General features: G+C 38.6%; 1 protein-coding gene across 2 annotated transcripts in view; it reads right to left on the reverse strand.

The window, feature by feature from the left end:
- Positions 1-26,601, reverse strand: part of GNAL (G protein subunit alpha L) — a 188,558-nt gene that overhangs the window by 32,350 nt on the left and 129,607 nt on the right. The window lies entirely within an intron of this gene.

Raw genomic sequence — 26,601 nt, forward strand, 5'->3', positions numbered from 1 at the left:
GTCATCTTGGAAAGAACAACTGAGAGAGGTGTGTATTTCAGGATACAGTTTATTCAAGATCCTCTTCAGAGACCTTAAGCTGAGACCATTGAGAAGGATATTCAGTTGGATCCAAGAACTGAAAAAGCCTCCTGCCAGCTACCAGATGAAGGAAGCACTACCTGCTGGATGCACACTAAGGAGACGATGCTGGGGTTTTTTCCCCACCTGTTTTGCTTTGTGACTTAAAATTCCACCTACTGAATTTGTGCAAAAAGGACTAAATCTCAGCCTAGCAACAAGTAGAAAGTGAGCATAAAAAGCACCTCTGAGAGGAGAGAGATGAACTGGCAGTGCCAAGCATTACCATATAACACTGTTCATCAGTGCCAACACTGCACTCAGACAATCACCACTGGAAATAACACAAAATATGTATATTTTTCATTAAAGTGGTTAAATCCATCAGTGATAGGCAGCTGCTTGATAGAAACTTCAATTTTAATTCATCTGTCATTTAAAGGTTAAGACCAGGGGGGCAAACCTAACCCCAAGGAGGAGGCCCCCTGTCAGCAAGAGCAGTTTTGCTGTATGACACAAGCATGACAATGCTGTGGGAGGGGACCCTTTGCATGATGTTTTGCTGATAGCAAGGGCTTTGCTTAGGAAGAGGAAACAGATGAGCCGTAGTTTGTACCAATGAATGACAATTCAGAAAATATCACCTCCTCAGCTCCATTTCTGCATGTTGCATATGCAGTAGGTAATTCTTCCTATACATGGTATATAATGATGAATGTAACAATTAAAAGCAAGCTAGCTGATATTACTTAAAGTTACTGAAATAACTACATATTTCTGAGAAAATGCACAGAGACTCAAACAAAAGACAATCCACAACAGCAGAAAACCACCTGTATGGTTTACCCAATTATTTTACACAAAATAAGGATATTTCTGCCTTCTGTAGACCTGGTTCAAAAAGGCATTTATTTGTAATCTCTCATGGAAAAAGAATTTGAAAGCTGCATGCAATTTTCTAACTTCCAAGTCAGCATCTTCGCAGTATCCAGCACATGAGCTGCACATGCAGTGCACACAGCAAAGCTACAAGTAAATAACTGATGGTCTGCAAACTAGACTGAGATGACAGCAGAAGGGGAAAAGTTATTTGGGAATGCTGAATTAGAAGGAGAAGCCTGGCTTGATCAGCAGGTGTAAATCTACAAAATTTCACTGAAGATGTGGGATACACATTTGTCAGTCCAAATGAAGTCTTATTTTAAAATACTAACTTCTAGATTAACACATAGTTTAGACTTTCATTGTATTGTCCTTTTCTTAATCTTGAGATGGGGATTTGTAACAAAGTTTTTTTGATGTTTAATCTCATAGGGGAAAACTTTTTTTTTTGCCCTGTGTCTAGCTTATGAAACAGGTGTCTATCCATGTTTCAGATACTCGAGGGATTAAGTAATTTCTTAGAGTGGTCAAGCACTGAAACAGTAGCCCAGGGAGGTGGTGGAGTCACCATCCCTGGAGGTGTTTAAGAAGTGTCTGGATCTGGCCCTGGGTGATGTGGTTTAGGGTTTACAGTGGAGTGCTGGGTTCACAGTTAGACTTGGTAATATTAAATGTCTCTTCCAACCTTGATGATTCTGTGCCTCTAGGTAAACATGCAGCTTTGAGCTTATTCTACTCCCAGTGGAATTAATGCAGCAACCTGACCTTCCTTCCTAGAATGAAATCCAGCACGCTTGGCAATTTATCTTAGAAGCTCAGCAAGGGGTGTGGAGGCTCCTAAATACAACCCATTTGTAGAAAAAGTAAGAGGGGTTTTCCCAAAGTGTTAAGAAAGATGATTATTAAAATCCAGTAGCATTATTTCAAATTATGAGAGTTGAGAATAATGGAGCAAGACGTGGAAATGAAGAAAGAAAAAGAGATAAATATCAAGACTGTTTGGATAAGGAAGAGGAAATGCTGAACTAGAGCTTACGAAACTCACATTCCAGAAAAAAAAAAAAAAAAGACACTCACAGGATAGGTACATAGCTATGTATTTGAGAAAATTATACCACAGACATACAGGGAATCACTGCAGACATCTACTGAAATTTAAATTAGCTAGGTCAATTATGGATAGCAGCATATCTGCTATGTCAAGGCTTTAGCACTTGAGCCTTGTATTTTAGAAACCGGGCTGTATTCTTTTTTCTGCACAGGTGCCCAGACTGGTTAGGTTAATGGCAGGCTGGGTGTGTCCACACAGGCTGCAATTGCACCTGTAGTCTGTGTCAAAAGATTCCAGGAGCCTGAAAATGAGCTGGCAAGAGAAGAAATCTGGGAAAAAACTTCTGAAATATGTAAATCAGTGTAAAGTTAAGACTCATGTATAGCAGCTTCTTCACCAGAGACTGTGGAACAAGAAAATTACAGCTATTACAAGCTGTTTACAAATATTATATCCTTGCAAAGGTTTTGCATCTATATATAATAAGGCCAGCTTTGATCTAGTTGCATTTATGTCACTACCTAATTAAAACAGTTCTATCTGCAAAAGTTAATTTAAACAGTCATATGTTAACCCAGCAAAATTTCCAAGAAATCTTCTTCCTTTGCAATTATATTGCCGTATGTTAATATGATGGCTTTTAATAGATTTTTTGTTTACATACATGTCATAACTGACCCACTGAAAGATTGTATCCTAGTATCCAAGTAAAGTAGCATCTGTTGTAAGTTCCCCTGTAGCTAGCAGATTCACAGCAACTATTACTCCAACTTGCAATTTTTTTTGCATCACTAAGAGCTCAGTGCAATGACTTTCTAAGTGTGCCATCTCTGCTCGATGCTTCATTCAGTAAAATCTGTTTTATGGATGTTTCAGTGGCAAGCTGAGCCGTAGAAGCTATAACCTGTGAGCTGGATGTGATGTACAGCTTGGCTTCACGATGCCTCACAGGCACACCGATTTATTTATTTGCTTACTCCTGATAACACTGAGGTGTGTGTCTGAAAGGCCAGCACGGCATCCAGCGAGCAGGAGATTCCCCACCCTTGCTGCCTGCCTTGGTTTCCGCCCAGGGTTGGGACAGGAAATGCGGTGGTTGCACTACACACAACTCCCAGCCCTCCTAAGCAGTGTCAGCACTGCAAAGCCTACTTAGTTTGGCCACAAACATGTAGGTGATTACTGACTTCTGTTTTAGTGTGGCAGATCTGCTGGGAATAAACAGCAAGTTATTTGTTACAGAAAGCACAACATCATTCGCCAGCATTGGCCGAATCACAATTAGCTCCTGCTCTCCAAATTCTCTTTTTCTGAGACCTAAACACATCACAAAAATTCTAGCTGACAATGAACTACTTTCCTGTGATTTATAGTTAGTTCAAATTGAAATGTTTTCAGTTTATTTGTGTTTTGAGGTTACAATGGTAGATGTCATTCTAGCAAAACCAGGCATGAGAATGTGTTGTGGCTTGCATTTTAAGGAGGAAGAGATGGGTATTGGAATAAGGAGGCAGTGTATCTGTGTGAGGGAACTGACAAGTTCAGGGGTTTATTTGGAGATATTCATGGCCATATCTTCTTATTGTAGCTTACAGTAAGGCAGCATGGTACACTCAGATTCTCAACCCAGGCAGCAACTGTGGATTCTGAGTTCAGCTGGATGTTCCCTTGGCTTGGCTACGGGCACTTGAAAACCTGGTCCCAAAAAGTCAAAATACTTGCCTTAAAATAAAAAAGAAATACTAACATCTGAATGAATAGTTTACAAACACTTGGCTCCAAGTGTTAAGTTACCCAAAACGTTCCATGAAAAAAGACTATCATTATTGAATGAATTCAGAGTGTATGAAACATTCTTTAACAATTTACTGTCTCTACTCTTTGTTTCTTAGCTTTTTCTACTCTCCTACATTCTATGTAGATTTTTTTTTCCTGGCTGCAACTTGCCTAAAAAAAAAAATAAACAAAAATGTACAGCCAGTGGGTCATACGGGGCTACAGTTCCTCTTTGACATCAAAGTCCATTAAACTCACAATCCCAAGAAGATTCACAGCACCTATACAGGACTCATGCCACGGCTGATGAGCCTAGGAGCCCGTACCACTGTTCCTTCCAAACCCAGATGCCAGCTTGAGTGACTCTTCCCCCAGCCCAGGGGAAAAACCCAGTCAGGAGCAGCAGGGAGGTAACAAGAGGGACTTGTTGCACTCAAGAGTTCTTCTGTGCCATTAGTGACACAACTGGCATTGATATTTGCATTTGTCTTGATGTGCCCATTGTGTATTAATCTCATCTAACCCTGTTTTGCATAGGCTACTATTGCAGGGAAATCATATAATTCAGCTTAGGCTGACATCCTTTTCCCTAAGTCCTTTTTCACAGCTATTTGCATTTACTGTAAGAGCAACAATCACTCTCCCATTTCCCAGGCTCCTGGAAGTGAAACCCCAACAAATTCAAGCCCTGAAGTTCATTAAAATACATGCACCTGCAAGATCAACAAAAGATGCATCACCTGAACAGGTGGTTTTCAGGAAGAAGGGGAGGCAGCTGGTTTTTTTTTGTTTGTTTGTTTTTTAACTATCAATTGAAATGAAAATTTTCAACACCTTTTTTAACCTTTATAAAGGTTGTGTCTCAACTGCTTGACTAATAATAGGCTGATGCTACAGACTGACCATAAGCTTTCATGGCACGGCCTTGGCGAGTGATTCTGAGTAACAAACACACGGTCTTGAAACTACTGAGTTAAAATCTATTTGTGCCTCTGATAGCATGCAGACACATGGAAACCAAAGTAAATTAAGTAAAAGTTAATCTTTGAAAGGTTCAGTGAGTATTTACTCAGGTTAATGTGTAATTTCTGAGGACAGCTGCATTTCATGCAAAAACCCCACAAAATAAAAATACTAATTATGAATGGAAAACCTCATAGAAGAATATGTCAATCCAATTCATGTGTAAGAGTGAAGTAGTTGCTCATATTGCTCTTCTGCTTGCTGAAAAACAACATCTCCCATGCTGTAAAGCAGTGCTTTCACAGCAAGGACATCCCCTGTGCAGTGGCTCTGCAGACAGCTGCATCTGCTTCTGCTACACTTACGTATCTTCAGACAATGATTACACTCTTGACAAAAGATAGAGACAAAATTACTACAGAAAGAGAAAATTTCTAAATAAAATGCCTAATGGTAAAGACTGCATCGAGTGAGACACTAGGACACCAGGAAACACGGGATTCTTATTAAGCTCCCATGTTTGCAAAATAGGAAAATCTCCTAAGAAACAGAGCTGGTGCCTTTGCCTCTCGTGTGAAGCTTTGATTTGGGTTCTTTCAGTACCTGAAGCTTGTTTTTTGACAGCGCCCTTATTTTGTTTACAGCACATTGCTGGGATACTCCCTTTGATTCAGCCTGACACACGTGATGCTCCGCCAGCTTCTGTTCTGCAGTGCTGCTGCTGCTGCACTAAAAATAGCTTCCGCTTGCTTTGGCTCCACATCTAATTTATGGAAACTCACAGAAAAAAAGGCCCCCGTTAGTGGGTGAGCGACGTACGATTCTACAGCTCGTGCTGTTCATCTCACTCGGCCTCCTGAAACACATCACTGAACATTTAAAATATTAACCTGAAGTTTAATGGTGGTTAAGGGGAAAGACAAAAAATGTTTAATATGATTAATTTATTTTTAAGGTGCTTTAATGATAACTTAACTGAAAATGTCAGACAGTTGGACTATGCTGTGTAAAAATGCCTAGAATTTAGAACCGAAATTTATAAAGGGCTACTAGTGCCCACTTGTTTGGGGAAAGTTGATTTGTAAACTAATCTGAATTAGTTTACAAATTACAATAATATTACAAACCTCCTGTTTGCTCTAACAGCTTTCATGTGTTCTATACAAACTACTTCATTGTGCCATGGAAGTCATCATGTAAATATGCCCTTTAAGAAGGCATATTTTAATGATTTTAAATATGCTGATTTTACAAACTTTGCCACAGAACTCAACTCTGTGTGAAACATTTTGCCTCAACATAAATCTGACATAAAGCTTTCTCTGAAAAAAATCCAAGTTTATGTTAAAACTCAAAATCAAAGTAAGTTCAAGCAAGTGGTTACATCTCTTTCTACAAAAGAATGGGTTTAATGTTCTTAAGAGAAATTTTTCAGATGTTCGTTCATAGCACCATGTCTAGGAGTGTCACCAGCTGAGCTGGAATTAGTTTCAAGGGAAAACCAAATTAGAAACAGGGATGGCAGAAGTCTGGTATCTGTACCAGTGCACTGTTTTTTTAATGGTTTAAATTTGAAGCACTGAAGCAATGAATAAAAATTCCAAAACTGAAAAGAAGGCCTGTTTTAGAAGTTTTTAGAGTGAGTAATGAAGGCTGTAAGGAAATTGGGATTCAGATTTTATTTTAGATACGAACTGTAGGTTAAGGAAAATTCAGATGGCTATCAGCAGCTTAAGCAGAAAGAGATTTCAAGGCTTTCTCTTGTAAAAACCAGCAAATAAACTATCTGGCTTTGTCCAGAAAGGCTCCCTGCATAAATTTAGCAGTCTGTATGCAAGCTATCAATTTTAGGATTGGTGTCTAAACTGCTATCCAAGTAGGGACATTACTTAGCAACTACCACGTCTAAAAAGGAATTTTCATAAGTCTCAAGAGAGGTTATGAGTTATTGACCAAAAAATTCCAACAGAATCCTGAAACCAGTTTAGGCTGGCTACAGTTAGCTGCTTATGAGTTACATGACTAAGTAATGGTCACAGTGAGTCTATACCAACCTATTTATGCAAAAAATACTGTGCTGTGTTACCATTAAAAGGTCTCTAATTGAACAGGCAACTATTAACTTCAATAAATCTTTTGGGGCAAACCCTTTTTTTAACATCCTGCCGTGGCGGGGGGAGGAAAGGACAAACAAAACCCATTACATGCATATGTGTTCAGAAGAAGGGTATAGTCTACAAGAAGAATGAAAAACAGCAGCTCTGCAGCAGAGTTTTTGTGTGCAACTGTGTGTGATGGAGAGGGAGAGGAAGAAAGCGAGGAAACGGTATGATTTAATGCTTGCAGGAGTGTCATTTTCCTTTCCACCCTAACCACTTAATTCTTTTACTTCCAAGCAGTTCAAACCAGAGCTTCAAAAGCTTTTTTTGTATCTGGGGCATATAAACATGAAATTCTGTTTACATTCTTAATTATAAACATGTATTGAAAATCCCTGGTCTATCTCCAACCCCAAATCAGTTTGATAGCATTCAAATCAATGTTTACAGTCTGGCACTTATTGCCTTTGCAGCCTCAGCTCTGTGCCTCTATGCTGCTGATGGAAGTGTGAAGCATGAAGTCCCAATGGCACTGCAATTTCTAGAAAGCAAATGAGAGATGGGGTGTAGATGTGAGGTCTTAAGCTTAGGAGAGGAGAGAGAGCAGGGGCAGCCATCCCTTTAACCATCTCACCCCCCACTCTGCTCATCTCCCCTATCAGCACCAGGATAACAGCATGTGAATACCAAGCTCGGCCCTGCATTAATGTAATTCTGAACGTTACATAAGTGCTTGATAAACAAAGCAGGCAGCTAGAAATGAGATAACCTAGCCATGTGTATATTCAGCTGACTACTTAGATTCCCAGTTCATACACTGTGACTGTGATAAAAGGCAAGAAAATGGCCAAAAATACCAACCTCTAAAGGCATTCTTGGTTCTTTTAGGACAATGTAGTTTTTAACACCATGTGCAGGATAAACATGCCAATGTTTTAAATATGGCCAGACTACACTTCTTATTTCCTTTTCCCTCCCCTGCTCCTAATGAGTAAAATGGTTGGCAACACAGGAAGCACTTCAAAACCATTTTCTGGCCTACCCACAGCGACACAGGACAGGTCACATCTTTTACATGCACCTTTAAAAACGTGCTAGAAACTAAATAGTACCTTTTGGCTTTGTGAACTTAATTCCAGGCAATTAGGGTGAAAGACACATTATCTAAATGTCCCATTGCACAAAATACATGTGCAGTGTTACGGAAGATCCCAGGAAAAACCTCAGACACAATCTCTAATGTACACCTTTCCTGGTCAGGTGAGAAACATTTAAAGCAATTTAATTGCATCTCTTGTCTTACTGATGAATGAAAACAAAAGCATGGGACCGTGAAAACAAAGGCCGTGAAAATAAAAGTGACCCAGCTTCCCACTGATAAGCAATGATCGAACTCAGTATGTTTCTAGTCAATTAAAAGCTATTTAAAAAAAGTTTACAAGTACCTTTAAACAAAAGCATGCTGCTCCAGAAGAGTAGCCAGAAAAGCCAGGGAAAGGAAAGAAAGAATGCATGGAAAGTGCTGATAAAAACCCCCAAAGAAAATGAAACAAACCAAGAACCCCAAATGAAGGTTTAAACATAAGCTACACTTCCAGAAATGTTATCTTAGCTGTACTAAAAATATACATCAAAATGCCCACTACTGCTATCTGAAGCTCCCTTCTGTTGGGCCCTCTTCCTTTAGAGCAAACAAAGGTGGAGTAATAGCCAGCTTTCTTCCAACTTCCCCTGCGAACAAGATCCGCTGGTGGATGTACACAGTCAACCACAGCCACCAGTTCTACAAACTTCCACATTTCTCCAATCCTATTCATTGTCTTGCCTTACTATATTTCTAAGTGGTTTAACAGCACAAGGCAGTATTTTTCATAACTCCTTGGAGGGGTGCTGGTGACTTCTCACCCATCACCACCTCAGGTCAGACAGGAGGCATTGTCCAAATGCTACACATTTCTTACGAAGTCCAGAAGAAAAGGACGATCCTGATTTTTTATATTCAATACGATTGGATTTGTACTTTCTCAAACACTACAACTTTTTTAGAACCACAAACAATTTTTGGCTGCCCTACACTAAAAAAAGAGAAGCACATTCTCCCATCTGGCACTTAAAGCAGTGTTTTTCACGAACACAGTTTTCAGGGATTTTTTTTTTTTTTTAATTGGGAAATAAATCTAAATTTTGATGCATGTGTCTGATGTAACTGATAGAAGGAAATTGCTTGCCATGAGATTTCTCTTGTAGCTACAAAATATGCCCTGTGGCCATCTGGTCATCTGCTGCAGAGTTGGGGTTGATGAAGCAAAGGGAAACAGAGACATGTTTAATGATCTCTCTCCTTTGGGGCCAGAAAAAGGCTTTACTGACCAATTCTATGCCTTGGTTTTATCTCAGGCTCAAGCATGGGAAGAAACAGAGACAAAATTTATCTATGCATGCAATTCTGAAGGATTGCCACGGCTCATCTAATCACCTGCACCAGAATGTGTAAGGACCTTTTGAAATTATTTGAAGTTTTCTCAACTGAGAGAATGTAATTTTTTATTGTAACTTTGGGACTAAGTGTCAGTGTCCGGTTCCAGAGGAACAGGGACTATTCATCAGAACCAGAAAGTCTGGCAGCAGCTCTGACATGGTTAACAAACTGGCTGCTGCAGCACATGCACCAGGCAGGTCCAAGGACTTTCCTTTCTGTCCCTTACCAAGCTCACACATTGTAAGCAGCAAAAGAAAAGCAAGTCAATACAGCATGCACAGTGGTGGTGTATCATGCTGTGAGATTAAAAATAAGACATGGCATATTCGTGAATTACAAATGTTGGCTGGTTCAACTCTGCAATGTGCAATCAGCACTTCCCATAAAGAACTAGTGTGTAATTCAAATATGTTACCATTTGTGCTATATCTTTTAGCCCTCAGAAATCATTCTCCAAGTTATCTGTATTTCCAGTAATATGTTTTTTCAGGAGGACTAGCTGCTACACACACACAGATCTGTACAGGCAGAACCTCCTAATATCAGCTGGAAAATCCACATTAAAAATAGGAAGTTTGGTAGAAAATCCAGTGACAACTCCGGGAACTGCTTAAATGTGAGCCTTACATACAAACACGATTTACGCTGGGACGGCTCACAGCATGACAAAAAAACAGAACAAGCCTCACCACTGGAAAACAAGTTTACGTTAAGAGTTACCATTATTAATTGCTTTCCTTCTCAGTTCTATCAGATCACAAATAAAATATGTCGATCTTTTTCTAACAGCTTTCAACTACCAACCAAAGCAACTAGAAGAAAATACTTATTTTAAGACAATCAAGTATTATACATGAAAGTGAATGCCTACACTGTTTGTGTTCTTATACCAGAATGGGTTCCCCTATAAAAATCCCAGCCACTCAAGAGAGATTTTTTTAAAGGTCAGATCAAGCAACAGACCTAACAAAAAAAAAAGCCCAACAAACCAAACCAAAACAAAAAAGTAAAGAAGACTGAGCCGGCTTAGAAGGGGTATTTCTGAACTACAAAATAAAGAAAATAATTTGAGCCTTAATGATAGGCTTTTCAGTTCTTCTGAAAAGTCCCTTTACTTGTTGCAATTCTTCTCTAACTGCAGGATTTTGCTGCACTGTCTGCAGTAGATGGGACAAACAGCAGAGAGTGGCTGCACGAAGAGAGATTTCAGTGGGGTTGTTCCACTGCTAAGAAAGCAAAAAGTCATCCCCACCACAGCCTGTGTATGGAGGAGATTACTGAGTATGTTTCTCCAAAGCCTTTCTGGAAAACCCTCTTAGGAAGTGCCCTTGTATCAATGCAGCTATGTTGATTAAGGGTGTGACTCTTCTCACACTCCTCTTCCAATAAAACCTCAGAAAAGGCCAAGCCTTTCTGTAAGGCACAGTCCACTCAGGTCTATTGCTTTGCATGCCTAAAAAGGCCAGGTGGCAGATGAAACTGTAATATAGCTTAATCAGCAGGAAACTAAATAGCATATATAATCTTAGCAGTCAAACCCACAGGACACTCCATTCAAACACTGCCTACCTGCATTGTGTTTACCAGCAGAAGAGATGCCCTCCTGTACCTATTCTAAATGCAACAAACACAGATTACTCTGAGTTATCCATTTTAGAGACAGATTATTGCATCTAACAATTCAGAACCCTGAATGGTCACTTTCTCCCTAGGCTACTGGATCACTGGAAATCCAAACAGTTCCTGCATGAACTCTTCTAGCTGCTATAATGGATATGCTGGTCTGCTGCCTTCACTGATGCTTCTGAAATGCAGTCTGAGCTAACTACCAGGCAACCTTTTGAACACAATATTCTTTGGCGAGTTAAACTCAAGTGGGTGCTTTCTTATCATCTCGGTTGGCTCCTCTCTAGCATCCTCCATGGAAGATATTCTTTCTATTAAGAGAAAAATCTGACATTTGGATGGCTGTACTATGTTTGTTTTACAGAGTCTAAAGCAAATAACCCTCAAAGTCATTACTGGAAAATATCTACATAAATATCTACATTGTTCCCGACAGTTCTACAAGCATGAATGCTGGTCATAGACTTACCACATTTAAAAGCTCTTTGGTGTCTGCATTTCACAATGAACAACTCAGGCTTTGTCTGCGTTTGGCACACAGTAAAAACGCACTGACTACTGAACACAGTTTTACTGTTATTATAGATAAAGAAAACAGTTCTTAATGACATTTGAATTGGTCACATTTTACACACTGGTCCTTATGCACATTAAAGACAAAACTATGAGCTAATCCTTTTCCAACATGGTGCATTTTACCAGTGTGGATAGAGTTGATCTGGTTAGGAAAAATGTTCCTTAATCACTTTCTAAATTTTGCTCTGCTGTTTAGAGGAACGTGCAACAATCTCTGCATCACAGATTAGATAAACTGGGTTTGCTGCTTTACTTTTGTCCTTAATTCTAACATAAATATTTTTCTAAAAACTTGAAAACATCTGCAATATTAAACAAAATTTAGAAATATTTAAATTATGAAGTGGAACTAAAAGATATTGGCTGCATTCATTTTACTTTCTCTAAACCTGACTATTAAGATTCACATCCCAGCTTACATAAACTTTTAATTTGTTCATATCTAAAGTTGTAGTGAAATGGAGCAGAGTTCATTTGATGTGCTGTACAATGAGAATTGAGAAGGACCAGACCTGTATCTGTACCACACCAAGCACCAGGAAGTACTGAAGCTCTACTGATGTTTTCTAGACAGAATAATGATGCCTTCAGCAAAGAGAGGCACCAGCAATTATTTCACAGCAATCAGAAAGACAAACTGGTATCTACGACTGCACTGTACTGAAAAAGCCTATGACTCCTCCACAGTTACCTTTAATATCAAACACAGTAACAGCTTTTGCAAGGTGTTAAGAAAGGCACTACCCTTTTTATTTTAACAGATAGCTGAACTGAAAGACATGTATAAAGTACCCAAGGCCAAACCAGGTAATGTATTCTCGATTAAAGCTACATTTCAAAGCTCTTCTTCCTGATCTAGTTTGCCCTTTTGCTTCCCCTGTGTAAGTAAGGAAGACAAAAGTCATAAGAAACTGAAGCAATGCATAACAGATACCACAAATCAGCATGATACATGATTACAGCCTGCTGTGAGCAGCTCACAAATTGAGGAGAATTCAAACAACAGCACATGTTCTGTGATTTGGACATTGAGAATTCCCTTGACTCCTTTTCCTGTGAGCAAGCTATTGAGAAACACTGACATTTGGGCAATAAAAAACACACCAAGAGAACACTGACTGCCCAATACAGCTGCCATTGTGGTTTTCCTAGCTGTAAACTGATCCCTCCCCCTTCATCTCCACTGCTGATTTGTCACAGCTTCTTTAACCAGTGCTGACAACAGGCCATTCACATCACTGCGCATTGTATCACACACAGTTTCAGAAACATCCTTAGAAAGGCATCTAACTGTATCTCAAACTACAAAAAAGAAAAATAGAAAGCAACATGCCATAATTTGCAAAGGACGGTGAGCAGGGAATAAAAAAATAATCCAAACAGACAACAGAGGATGAATGCTTTCAATTTAGTCAGATTCTTTAAATAGAACAGAGTATTCAGAAGAGTCAAAAGATCCTCTCACCTATATACTTTCACTAAGTGGTTTTAGGAATAAGTCTGCTGTAAAACCAACAAATGAGATCAGTGAAAAAACAGTTTCCATATCATTTTATCTTACCATAATCAAACAACTTACACCAGCAGAACAAAAATCAACCTTGAGCTTTGTGAACAGAACACAATGCAACATGGGGACAGTCATTCCAAGAAACCAAAGCCAATTTACTCCTAATTCCATTTTGCACAAGAACAGAAAGTCATGCAGTGACCTGAAAGGATTTTTGATTTAAAACAGAGAAACACTGCTGTTTGTGATATTCTAGGAAAACACACAATACTGGAACATCATACTTTGTTTCTGAGTCTGCAGAATGTCTCTGGCATGATCTGACTACAGTGTGAAGCTGCAGATTTGGCTCTGTATCACATCTCAGCATACTCTTCTGAAAGGCATCCCCCTCAAATAATCCATGGAATATTTACAAGCTGGAGAATAAACTGTGCCTCAGAGAGAATGGTATAGGGGAAGTGATATAGGGGACTGGAAGACAAGATGAGGAACTAAGAGGCAGAGCCCCATTTGGTGCAGAGGGAAGAAAGGGAGGAAGGAAAGCAGCTTGTTTCCAGAGTGCCCTTACCCTCTCAAGCTGGTAGCAGATCTGGAAGTCATGACTCTGGGGAGAAATGCTCTGTATTACCTACACACATGTAACACATGCACTGGTGCTCACGCAGCTGCATATACAGAAAAATTTTGCTGCAGAAAACTGCATCTGGTAAGTCACTTTTAGCTCAGAGCACCAACCACGGCATGCAGAGGAGTGAGTCACAGATCTGAATTGATACCTGCAACTGTATTACATTTAACTCGGAGGAGATACATGTTGAGAATGGTCTTGAGTTTAAACATGTGAGCAGCTCCTGGGAAGAAATGCAAGACCCGAAGCGGGGCCCCATCATGGAATGAAAAAGACAATGAAACATCTGCAAATAAAGGGAAGCCCCTCTTGTGCACAGCCACACTCGCCCTGGTTGTGGTGTGCTGTCTCCTGGCACAGCCCATGTCACTCAAAATCTTCCACTGTTGGTGGGAAGCATTTTTATTGCTTCTCTTGTTTTAAGTAAGTTGAAACTCAGTGCAATTCCATATATTTCCTTTCCTTCACACTCCTTACTGGTTTCCAGCACACAACAAAGAGAAGATAAATTTCAATGCCCTCCTCTATTTTCGTTTTGAGAAACTACTAGGATTTGATTATTTATCCCTTAGCAAGAGAGAAATAAGTGAAAAGTCCTCATATTCCTCAGAAACGAACACAAGTGCTTCATCCAACTGGGCCATTTAGGATTTAAGAATTTCAGTTGAGGCCATGTAACTGGAGAAGAAATGCTCCTTTGTTGAAAAGGTAGTTTCTTACAGACAAAGAGGACTTCACATAAATAAATATTTTAAAGGATTATGGTTCTAGGAAGTTTGTATCCTGAAGCCAGGTTCTACTTGTTACTTTATTTCTGTCATCAGCTGAGAAGTAGATACGTTACCTGCCTACTTTTCAACTGTTTAAAAGCAGAAATGCGTATGAAGCCTAATCTTTGATTTGTTAGTAGTTTTAATATTTATGCACAACAGCACTTGGGAATTTCCACCATACTTCAATAAGAGTTTCTGAAGAATTCTTTTCACTTGAGAATCATGAAGGAAGAATGGATTTACCAAAAAGAGGAAAACATCTGTTCTGAAAGAAATGCCCTTTTCTTCTCCTCTTCTCCTGCTGGTATGCTTTGTCTGATTACATTGATACATTAAATAAAAAAGGATGAAATGATTAAAAAAAGGTCAGAGGATTAGGAATAGCAGATAGGTAAGCCAACCTTACACACCCAAGTAGATATGCAAGACATCTCACTGTGACTGTGTCATGGGTTAGCAAAGCATAGTTCCGGAAGTGATGTTCTTGCTAAGGGGTGCTTACAGCTTCCTCTGTGACCTGATAGAACCTATCAGCTGGCCAGTTTGAATATGGACAATTCTTTAAGCCACTTGAAGTTGTGACCACCTCTGTGATCCACATTTAAGAATAGGAAACTCCGAGGCAGAGCCTCTCTGTCTCATTTCCGGTGCTGGGACAGGTGGCTGCGGGCCCCATGTGGGGGCCAGTGGGCCCAGCCCAGGCCCTGCTCGGGCCAGGCCGGGCCGGGCCACGGCCATCCTGGAGCCGATGGGCCCTGTTCCACCTGCGGAACCACCCCCACTGCCCTGCTGTGGGCAGCCGGAGTGGCTTGGTTCCCCCCCCCGCCCTCCACTGCAATAAGCCACATTCCAGCTGCAAGGCCGAGGTGAGATTAACCCTTTTATTACTGTGAAGAGCTGAAAACCTGAGGGAAGAGAGAGAGGAGATGCTGAGATAGGCAGATGCTGACACAGCTGTAATTTCATGAGAAGTTTGAACATGGAGAGATGGAAGCGATGAGGACTTTTGCTCCAAATGGGAAAGGACAAAACCTCAGTTCCTAGAGATGCTCCCAGAGATATTCCTAGAGATGAAGATGAGGAAGACCCTTTGCTCCCAGGGAAGGAGAAGGGCCTCTGTTTTTGTTTCTGAACGGCTCAACCTTAAAATTGTACCCCAAAAAACTTCAAGAGTGGACCCTCGAAAGCAGTTGTGGGAAAAGCTGCAAGTCAGGGAAGGGGCTCACATGCGAGCAGAGAACCAACCCGGGCGGCTGTCTCGTTGTGATAATGTTTTCATAGCATGGACAAGAGAGACTCCTCTTCCTAAATGGACTGAACAAGGTTATTATGGAAGTGGTAAGCAGACTGAACATCTCAAGGGTTGTCTTTTCACATTGTCACTGGGAGAAGGGAGAAAGGTGGGGTGAGGAGAAGTGTTCTGAAGGTGTGGTATGATTTTTTTTTCCTTCTTTTAGGTCTGTTAATAAACTTCTTTATATTCTTTCAAGTTTGGTGCCTGCTTTGCATTTCTCCTAACTCTTATCTCACAGAAGGTAAACAATAATGAGTATTTTGGACCAAACCACTACAGACTGACAAAAATGACACATTACCTTCTATCTCAAGAGCCCAGAGGCCCAAATCATAGCAAATGGTCAATCTGTCAAGAATAAAACAATGAACAAACAAAACAGGGTAAAACAAAGAAATGGATCAGATGTTATTAGTAAGTGGAGAGAAAAAAGGGAAATATGTCAGCCACCAAATTTAGATCAAGACCGCAAGTAAGTCATAGGTCTGTGCACTGAAACAGAGGAAAAAAGGCAACACAAAGTCCAAACATGCTGGATTCTGCTCAGAAGACTTTCAGCCAGTGTTGCAATAACTATCACACATGTGTAAGGTGAAAAAGCTCCAGAAAATAAGCAGCTTTTATGCTGAAATCTCTCCAAAGGAGTGTGATAGCAAGATATGCCTCTGACTCCATTTTAAGAGAGAAAATTGATAAAACATCAGTGATTCTCAACTTTTCAAGGGTTGGAGAAAGCCAGTAAGTCCCCTGAAGAGACCATGATCTTTTTCACAGGTTTTCATGGATTTCTATGTAGGTACAGGGAATTACTGAGTGTTGCGCTTAAAGACCACTGTTCTTGACAAACATTTTTGTAGGGAACTTATTTTCAGGCAAAGAGGACAGCACCACACTTATTAAAATAGAAGCACTTGTCCCAGGTCACTGGGACAGTGACCCCCCCTACAACTTAGACAACTAGAATCAATCCTATTAGAGGCAGAATGAAACTGAGACTTTTCACTTGGAAAGCCTTTCCTATTTTTCCTCTGGGAAAAAAGTGTAGTTGTGCTCCTAGCCTACTGCTGCAGATAATACCCATCTTCTATGGAAAAACGAGGCTCGATGAGATGAAGAAACCTGTCTTGCTTGTGAATAAAGACATTTGTCTCAAGCCCATCCCACAGGCTGAAGGGTTTAGAATTAAATGTTTTGGAACTGTCCTTCAATTATTTCCTTTCTAAAGACATTCACAGAATGCATAATCATTTAGTTTTTGCTATTTTCCCCCCTCTTTTAAGGACATTTTCGTCGATATTTCAGTTTTTGTGGTCTTCTGTATATTTCTGACAACCTCATAGTAGCCATACTTAACTCATGTTTACTGCAAATGCCTTTTAGCCAGGCTACCTAATTGCTCAGAATCCAACTGTGTATTTACCCAAGGTTCTGAATATTCACCTGCACTGTGCTTTTCATGTGGTATGGAAATAGAAGATCTCAGTAGCAATGTCTCTTTTTGGTTGTTTCCAGGATCTTATGTGCTGTTTTTTTTTTTTTTTTCCTCCTCCTATCGATTCTGCTCATTTCCATCAGGACACAGGCTAAGCCCCCTCAACATTGTGCAATTCCATACCTTTTACATTTGCCTCATTAAAGAGACGTAACAGACTGCATTCCTGCCAAAAGACTTGTTGCTTTATTACTTTTGCTTTATTTGTGAGCCCATATTTATTATCTTCGCCCACCTACAATCCTCTCTTTTTATCTTCCTTTTGTCTTCTAAATAGGTATAACTTGTTTACAACTTAGTAAGAGCATTCCTAAAATAATTTTTAATCACAATTTAATCATTCTTTCAACATACTGCATATTATGATGATCTCCCTGACAGAGGTACAGAATGGTGTATTTTGAAATAAGTCAATGAATTTCTATGACTGTTCTTTAATAGAGGTCTCACCCTTGTCATTTTTACATAACATATTTTGCTGGTTACTACTTTGGAAGTACCATCAGGTCAAGACCCTAAATTTTGCCTGTGTGGGTTGTGCATTCTGCACCACAACGTCCTCTGGAGAAACTTCCACCTTGACGTCAGACCCTACTGACACGAGCTGCCTACAAGCCACAGAGGAAAGGGGTGACTAACCAGTGCAGAACACAAGTTAAAGCAAAACAGAACAGAACAAAAACACCAAATGCCCCAAAACAAACAGAAAAACTTTCATGTAGTTAGGAGAAAATGAAACTTGGGAAAACTACATTTGACTTCTTTTTTTTAAACAATTGTAACAAGCTGATGTAATGAACTGTAGTTTACTATTCTTACTTCAGTTCTGTAGAATGTAGCAAATGTTTGTTCCCTGGCATCTGCCTCTTTAGAGAAAAGCTTTTCAAACCCAGGATGTTAGTGGTTAAAAGCAAGTTTACGGCAAAGTTGCTGCAAAAAAGGTTTCTAAGATCCTGACAATGTAAGGAAATAGGACAACCAACTAAATGAATATAAAAGTCATACTGGACAAACAAGTTCCTTTACCCTCGAAGCTTACTTCTGCATTTCCTGAGCAGAATAAACCCTTGTGGCAACACTGCTCTTTAGCATTCTACTGCTCTTTAACAAACTGTTTTTTAGTAATTGCTATAGTAGTGTCGGCAATTACACATCTGACACAGTTGTGCCAATAAATAAGTGGAGGCCAAGAAATTACACCCATGATGACCATTAAACTTCTTCACAATGTAGTTGGAAGGAAACTTACTAAAGAGTAACTATCCAAAATCTGTACTGTTGGACTTTCAGGACGCTAATGCCCAGAATGCAGATCTTCCCAAACTCATCCTTCTAAACCAAAAGAAAGGTAGTGAATCGCTCTTAAAGACGTAAAACAGCAAGGAGACAAAGGCAGGGAATAAAGAAATGTAGCAAGAGATTTTGGTCAGAAAATGTACCTAAGGGTTATTTTGATTTTCAATCCAATTAATTTACACAAACAAATATCTGAAAAACAACAAAAAAAAACCTCCCAGCCTCCCTGCCATGTTCATGAAAGAAAACCAAGACTGGAAAGTTGTTCTCAGAAAATCCATACAATTGATTCCAAGATTCAGCTTTTCCTGCATTAGCACTTATATATGAAAACTGCTTAAACTCATCTCTCTTTTTTGATTACAATTAATGGAATTAGCAGGGGAGTAGTAAAAGGAGGAACAACTAATTTTTGAACCAATTCTAGAATTAATGATCTTTTAGAAATTTTATTATTTGGTATGTCCATTAAACAGGATGTCTACTGATACGTCTTATACATATTTTCTTTTCCACTGCTTAATTTAGGCTCAAATTAAACTTTGTGTAGAACCCCACAATGTAACAAACAATTCTAATTAAATCAGAAAGAATACTATCACAAAAGACACAACTGAAACAATTTCTCTAAAGTCAAATAAACCTTTTAAAAATTCTGGCAGCATCACTGTTGTCTTGTACTAAAATGAACAAAATTAGCTTTAACTTAATTATGAGAAGTAGAGAGACATTCTTGAACTGCTTAGTTTCCCAGTCTGATTTGTCTTAAAATTGGGATTACAACCAAACTGATAAATACCGTGACTCAATTTTGGTTTAGTCTGAGGTGTAAAATTTATTTTTCAAGAATAGATGCTTAGTCTTTGGACTTTTTCAACACAGTATCAACTGTATTTTATTTTCTTATTTCTTAACTTCTGCATTCCACCACCTTTCTTTTTCCAAATCTGTCAGTGCAGCGTTAATTTAGAAAAACACCACCACCCGAACCCTGGCTTCTTGTAGATCCTAACATAAACAAGGCTGTGTACATATATTAGTGCAGAGGAGCCTGTGTATGCAGAGTCTGGCCAGTGAGCAGTTTCTTAAGGAAGAAATATGACTCTTGGTCTTTCTTTATCCTGTCATGTGAAACTGACTACTCAAAAAAAAGAAAAACTGACCATCTCTAAGTGAAAAAATGCATATGGCATTTAAGAAAACTCAAACTTCAAGCGTAAATAATTTGACAGTATCCCACATAATGTGTCATTAAATTTTCAGTGCTCTTCTTTTTAAAGCATTCAGCTCACAGTTCTTATACAGTTGTTATATGAAATTTATTATGTAAACACACATTTCACAGTAGGTTAGGTTTAAAGTAACAGAATATGGAACACACCTTTTCTATAAGGCATAGTAAAAAAAAAAAATCCCACAGAAAAAACTTAAAATACATTCATGTTACATAATGATAAGCTTATTAATAAGGTGATGTATTCTTTAACCAACTAATCTCGGCCACTGAGAACAAGCACACACTCAACAATGAATTGTAAATGAACAGATTGAATTAAATTCTGTAGAAGTGGAATAAATATAAATGACTCTTAATGTTCCCTGCAATATAATGAAGCTGGCTTTGGTCATAGTTTACTCTTTCTCCCACGCATACACTGAAAGAGTCCTAAACCAAGAACAGCACATAAATAACACCACAACTGACAGATTGACCCACAGCTTCCCTCTGAAATCCACTCATAAATCCTACATCCAGATTCTAGATAACCAACATCGGCAGTTTTACTTCATTTGAAGACATTTTGAGATGCTGACATCGAACAATGATTCATAATGAGGATTTCTGGAGTTAAGCTGTATCAGCATATTTACTGTACTCTTTCTTTAACTTGCCAGTAGGAATACACCGGTTTTAAGATTCTCTTTATTGGCAGTTATCTGTACTCTAGATAAGAGACAAACTTTCAAGGCAACTTTCAAATTATGCTGATTAACTTTGCTATTTTCCTTTCCTTTGTTTAAATAAGACCACGTATGATTTTAATATGCAAAATTCAAACAAAATGTCCCTCAGTGCAGTCCAGCCTTACAGAGAAGCCTTCCCTTCCTGCTGCTCAGTATCCCAGAGTCTGGTCATTTTTGCCATCACACTAGCCCACTGTGCCAGTTCACTGATTCAGCCCTGTACCAGTACCTATTCACATCTGCCCTCACTGCTGTGATGCAAAACAAATACAGTCTTTTCTCTTTTAGTAATAAATCCAACAGAAGGCTCTTTCTTTGTTATCAAGGATATTGATCCTTTAAGAGTGTATATGCTGAGGGTGACACTGAGCGTCTTGGTGCTTCAGCAGTCTTTTGCTCAGGCTCGAAAAGCTCCTCAAGTGTTGTATTGCAAACACAATTGCAAAAGTCTGCAGTTTAACTCTGCAGAAAGGATATGGAAAAACGTATCTCCAAATTAAATACAGGATACTAATAGAGAAAACTAAATGCAGGCAAGCTCAGCTGATGGACCTACTCACAATCCTCCAATTTGCTGAATTTCCAAACGAGGCTGAGTTGCTACGTTACAACAAAATGTCCTGCACCTATTATTGCCCTGTGTGCAAACAGTCAGGAAAAAAATTTAAGAAAAACATTCATCAGTTGTTCAGGAAAAACTGAAAAGTTTCATGACTAGGGGAGGAAAGAGCTGTTTCCTCAACAAAATAAAGCCAGCTTTGCTGTATTTTTTCAATGGAAACGAACACTGTCTAATAAAACATCTTAAAAAGAGTCAAAGTGTACTTTCATGCATTTGTCATAACTCTGCCTGGTCTTTAGATTTTATTACTCCTTTAAATTGCAGTTAAGGAATATTTTATGTTTATCTGCCTTCCACTTTCAACCTTTTTGCTCATTTTAAAACTGCAGGAAACGGACCCAGTCATACACAGAGAAGCATGTGGGAAATGTATGGTTTAAATTTATGTTTGAGCAGCCCATCTAGGGCTGCTTAAATAGTTCTCCAGCGGTAATTAGTTATTAAGAAAAAGTATTTGCCACATTTCTTTTAAAAGGCAGAGAAGGTGCTCTGTTTATGAACTATCTGCTATCTTACTTTTATATTTGAGAAGTGTTACTGTTTTCTCTAGGTATGGAAGCCATTTGTGAACTGAAGTGGCTTAAACATGGGGGTACATGCCTGTATGCCATTCTGGCTATTTGTGAATGGTGTTTTCATACTGCTTCATCCTCCAAACTGAAAATACAAAGGCATTTTGGAGGTTTCTCCAGCTGCTCCTTATTCCTATTTTTGTACTTCTAACTACTAGTACTATAACATCACAGTCACATCTTGACTACCAAAATTAAGACAGAATTGGTTAAATCGAATGATTTTTGTTTTGTTAGTGAAGGAAAAAAGGGGAACAACAACAAAAAAATCACAGCAACATATGAAAAGCTTATTTCATAGAATTCTCAGTACATATTTTAAGAAACCACAATTCTGCCTCGCAAGAGTGTGGTCTATTAGTTAGTAAATAGTGAAAAACACAAGCATTACACACTGGTGAATGACTTCTGTCCTATCTGGCAACCACCTCTGTTTAGAAGACTCATCAGTGAGGCTAAAGTGATTACTCTATAAATATAACCTCTCCCTTTTTTTTTTTCTACCATTAAGTAACAATTTACTGGTTGGCTAAGGTTTATAGTTTAGATCAGGTAACTGGAGAAAACTTATTAATGAATTAACCAAACAAAATTTGCTTCTAACTTAAGCAATGAATTTTTAAGATTTGAAAGTGATACTGCATGAGAAAACATAAAAGGAAAAAATGAAGAAGCTTTATCATGACAGTGAGTTGCTTATATATGAACCAGGAAAGAATTTTAGATGGAGGAAAATCATATTATGGTTTTCCTATATTACCGTAAAAATTTAATTCTTAAAATCCAGTTACATGAAACATTTAGAATTAATACTTTTCCCTAATTTTTCTAAGTAAAAAGTATTTTGTCCTATATTTAATAAGCAGTTACCTTATCACTGCTTTTAATGATAATGTTCTCTAGATAACAACAGCAACAATAATAATAGTGGTTTAGCTTAATTTCTCATAAATCCATCCACATTTACTTCACCACCCCTTATGAAGAAAGAATATATGAATACACCTGACTGCAATGCCACACTAGACACAGGAAGCAGGGACTGCCAAGGTAGCTTTTCTGACCTCGGACTGTAAGAGGGAATTTAGTGATGACTATCTGCATGCCAAAAATTAAAGCTTATGCCTAGAAGAGCACAAGGAAAGTCAGAAATATGCTTGGTTTGAAGATGTGCTGCTGTTGAGAAAACAATTATCTTTTTTCTGGCATCAAGAGTTGAATCTGTGGACAACACCACAAAGAGTTGTTTGGTTTTTTTAATTACTCCACCTAATACCAGGACAGACATCTCAGAAAACTGGCTGAAACCCTTCTCCTGGACAGAATAACTGCAAAGAAAAAGAAAATGTGTGTCTTTTCCATCTCTATCAGCTCAAATATAAAATCAATTTTCTTTGGCCAAGAAAGAAACATCCTTTGTGTTTGCTTCCCTGAGAACTTGCATAATGAAGTTTTATTAGCCCAAATGTTTGCACAGAGACCAATTTAGGCCTTCACACTTAAGTATATCAGAAGTGGTATATTTTATCAGGGAACGAAGACTGATAGACACACTGGGACACAGTTCTCGTTGAGGGCAGGGTTCCCTTAAATTCTTGGTCTACTTCCTATTCCACGGAATTCAGTGAGCTGAGTACTGAGCTTCCAGCCAGGGCCACTCATGCACACATGCTGCTATTTCCACGTGAATACAGTGAGACAAAATTCAACTCTGGAACCTTCTAATAAACCTGAAAGGAGTTGGTTTTTTTTTCTAACAACAACACCTTGAGCAAAGTGTGTGTGACATAAAAATTGAATTGAATGTTCTACTTTCATCTTTTTTTTCCCCCTGCCAAAGTGCTTAGATGTCTTGTGCTCTAATACTACCACCTTTCCCTGACAATGTCTAAGCATTGTAAGCATCCCCACACCTTTTTTTGGATCACTGCAACTAATTTTAGCAAGTAAACTGACAGCTGAGTAACCAAAACTAAGTTAGCTCAATGCTTACTTTATTGAAACAACAGACGGACGTCACCAGACTGGGGGTGCCTGATATCCCCCAAGGATGACTGATGTTCTGAATTGAAATTTTATACCTCTTCATTGCCACAAAAATTAATTTACTTAAATTTATGAAGTTTTTAAAGACATAATCAACTCACCAGCTTTTTTTTCTGTGTCCTTTTTTTAACTGAAGGCCATCATACCTGGACCTTTATTTGTTTTGATCTGTTCTACATTTATAGAACTTTTCTTAGAGGTTCCCTTCCATGAATACAATAAAATTTGGGTACTTGGTAACCAGTATGAAGAAACTGAAATATTAAAAATGGAGCTGTATTCATCTCATAGGAAAATAACTTTTAGAAAACTGTCCTAAAATCACAGGAAAATTCTAATTAACATGTTTCTGCCTGTTGTTTATATACTAGACAGTTCAATGCCGAAACTGCACTAAATCACAATCTGAAAGTCCCTTTTAGACCTAGAATTTCCTGAATTTAAACTATGTGAATCTAGACAAAAAGAACAGTTCAAACAGAGTTCATATAAGTTAAAGTTAGATGGGAGATTTATCATCATAAACAACAAATCTGCTGAAATCTGGCTAAGTCAAATGGGGACATGACTAAATAAAATCAGCTTTTCCAAGCAAGTATCAGTTTTTGAGATTAAATTTGAAATTTAACTTGTAAGAAATATTAAATCAGAAGACAGGGAAAACAATAACCTGTCAGTTTGATTATATTAATCTTGAAGAAATATATGAAGGTCATTAAGGAAAGAAGATAGTTGATGGCCATGCAATAATACCCCCTCCAAGAGTTACATAAATGCCTTTGTAGCTGGTGATAAGGAACAATCCTGGTCCTTGCTGACCTCTGGATTGGTCACAGATTTGTATTTGTTACAAATATCACATGATGCATCAATGTGATGTGTGCACTAAATGTATTCCTTAACAATGAAAGAAGTGCAGATACATGAAGACTCATGTAAGAATATTAAAATGATTAAAATGATTAAATGAATGAGAATGAGGGACAAGCAGGCCCTCATCCTCATTCCTGTGAAGGAACAGTATCCTGGTAATTTGAAAAGGCATTGAGGATCAAGAAAAATCAACTTTCAGGCATAATGTAAATAAAAGAAATAAAAAAGACACTCTGTGTCTATTACCTCTGATTCCAGCAAAATACTTCTCCCACAGCAATAAAGAAAATTAGGTTAAGTTTTAAAAATACAGAAGCTCTGAACTGTAGCCAAATTAAACTATTCCAAAATACACTGTATTTGTAACTCATGTAACAGTCAGCAAGTTTGGCCGCTGACATTATAATTTGCTAATAATGCTTTTCAGTATTTTTAAGTCAGCCACCCAACTTGTAGTCCAATGATATTTATAACACATGCTGGGTTTTTTAGGTTTGGCTTTGTGTTTTTTTAAGCTTAGACTTAAGTGGTGACCTACTGATAATGTTCTTCCTTCACTACCAAGCAAAAGATTAGGGTTTAGCTGATGGCAAGGGATGCTTTCTCCTAAAGCCAGTGTAATGGGAACACTGCAGATGTTTCAAAATCCTGCAGTAAGCATGTGTATCAGCATTACACTCCTTCCCTTTTGCCCTTCACCAGTTAAAGATGACCTGGACAGGTTCTGAGAGAAATGCCACCAGCTCCTGCTGAGCCAGAAAATAGCACCCGCACCCTCAGTATTTTCTAAGTGCATTAAAGAACTGGTGTGTGGGTATCAGAACTGTATTTGCAACCTCTGCTCACAAGCTGTCAGTTATGAGGAGGATGTGACCCCACCACCCTGAGAAACCTCCATCCGATGCTAGCACAGAAATGTTTTTCTGGGTAGAGGGGCAGATAAAAGTTGGGTGCATTTTTAGCATCTTTCTTTCAAGATTATACTTCAGTGTTTTAAATCATCAATACCTGTGAGAAAAAGGCTGTTTGCTCAGATCTGTGACACTGCTGTTCCTGACTTTCAAGTTTCTGCTCTAAGACTGAAGGTGTGTAAACAAGGAGAAGTCACTCAGCTGTTACATTTTCACGTAGATCGTGACATGAAAAGCACAGATACACTCAAGGAATATTTAAGTATCAAATGATACTTCATAAAGGGTCTTGAAGGTGAAGAACTATGCAAATGTACTTACTACTATAACAAATAATCTCAGAATAAAGAAAAAGCAATCCAGTTACAAGATATGGAGGGAAGAGCCATAGAAAAAAACCTATTAAAATTCCTTTAACCTTTTACAGAAAAAAAGTAAACTAGGACTTAGTTTTATGTTCCAAGACAGTGGACTTAATTCTAGATCAAATTTTTTTCCTCATTTTTGTTTTGATTTTGGACATGAGACCTAACATTCTTCTTGTCAAAGCCTATACATAGGCATAATTTTTTTTAAGGGAAAGCACACTACCATTGGCACTATAATTCAGTGTATTCCTGGTTTTGTCTGGCCCTTTCAGTACCCTTTCTCACAGCAGGATTGTGAGACACATCGACCCTTGCTGATCACGGAAGCAAGGTTCACATTCATTCATTTTAAATATGTACCATTATTCTATTTTCTTGGTCTGATGTTTCATTTGAGTGTGTGAATAGATATGATAAACAGTCAGTCTGCACTTTTCAGCAAGCACAACTCAGATCTGTACTATGGTGGCGGTGAGTGAGGGCAGAGAGGAAACCCACTGATTACAATTTGGGACAGCTGTCTAAGTCTCTCTGTGTACCACCACTGCTTTAATTTCTAGCTACTCTGACTGTGAGCAAATGCCCAAGTTTTGGTAAATGCACTGAGGTCAAATGAGTTCCTTCATACCTGTATCTAATTTTCCCTTGCTTCTATGTGCAGATGAATCATTTTTTCCCAAACGTGGTCTGGAAAGAGGGAAAATAAACTATGACCTGCAACACTGAAATTCCCCAC

The sequence above is a fragment of the Corvus cornix genome, chromosome 2 (assembly GCF_000738735.6).
Source record: "Corvus cornix cornix isolate S_Up_H32 chromosome 2, ASM73873v5, whole genome shotgun sequence".
Lineage (NCBI taxonomy): Eukaryota > Metazoa > Chordata > Aves > Passeriformes > Corvidae > Corvus > Corvus cornix.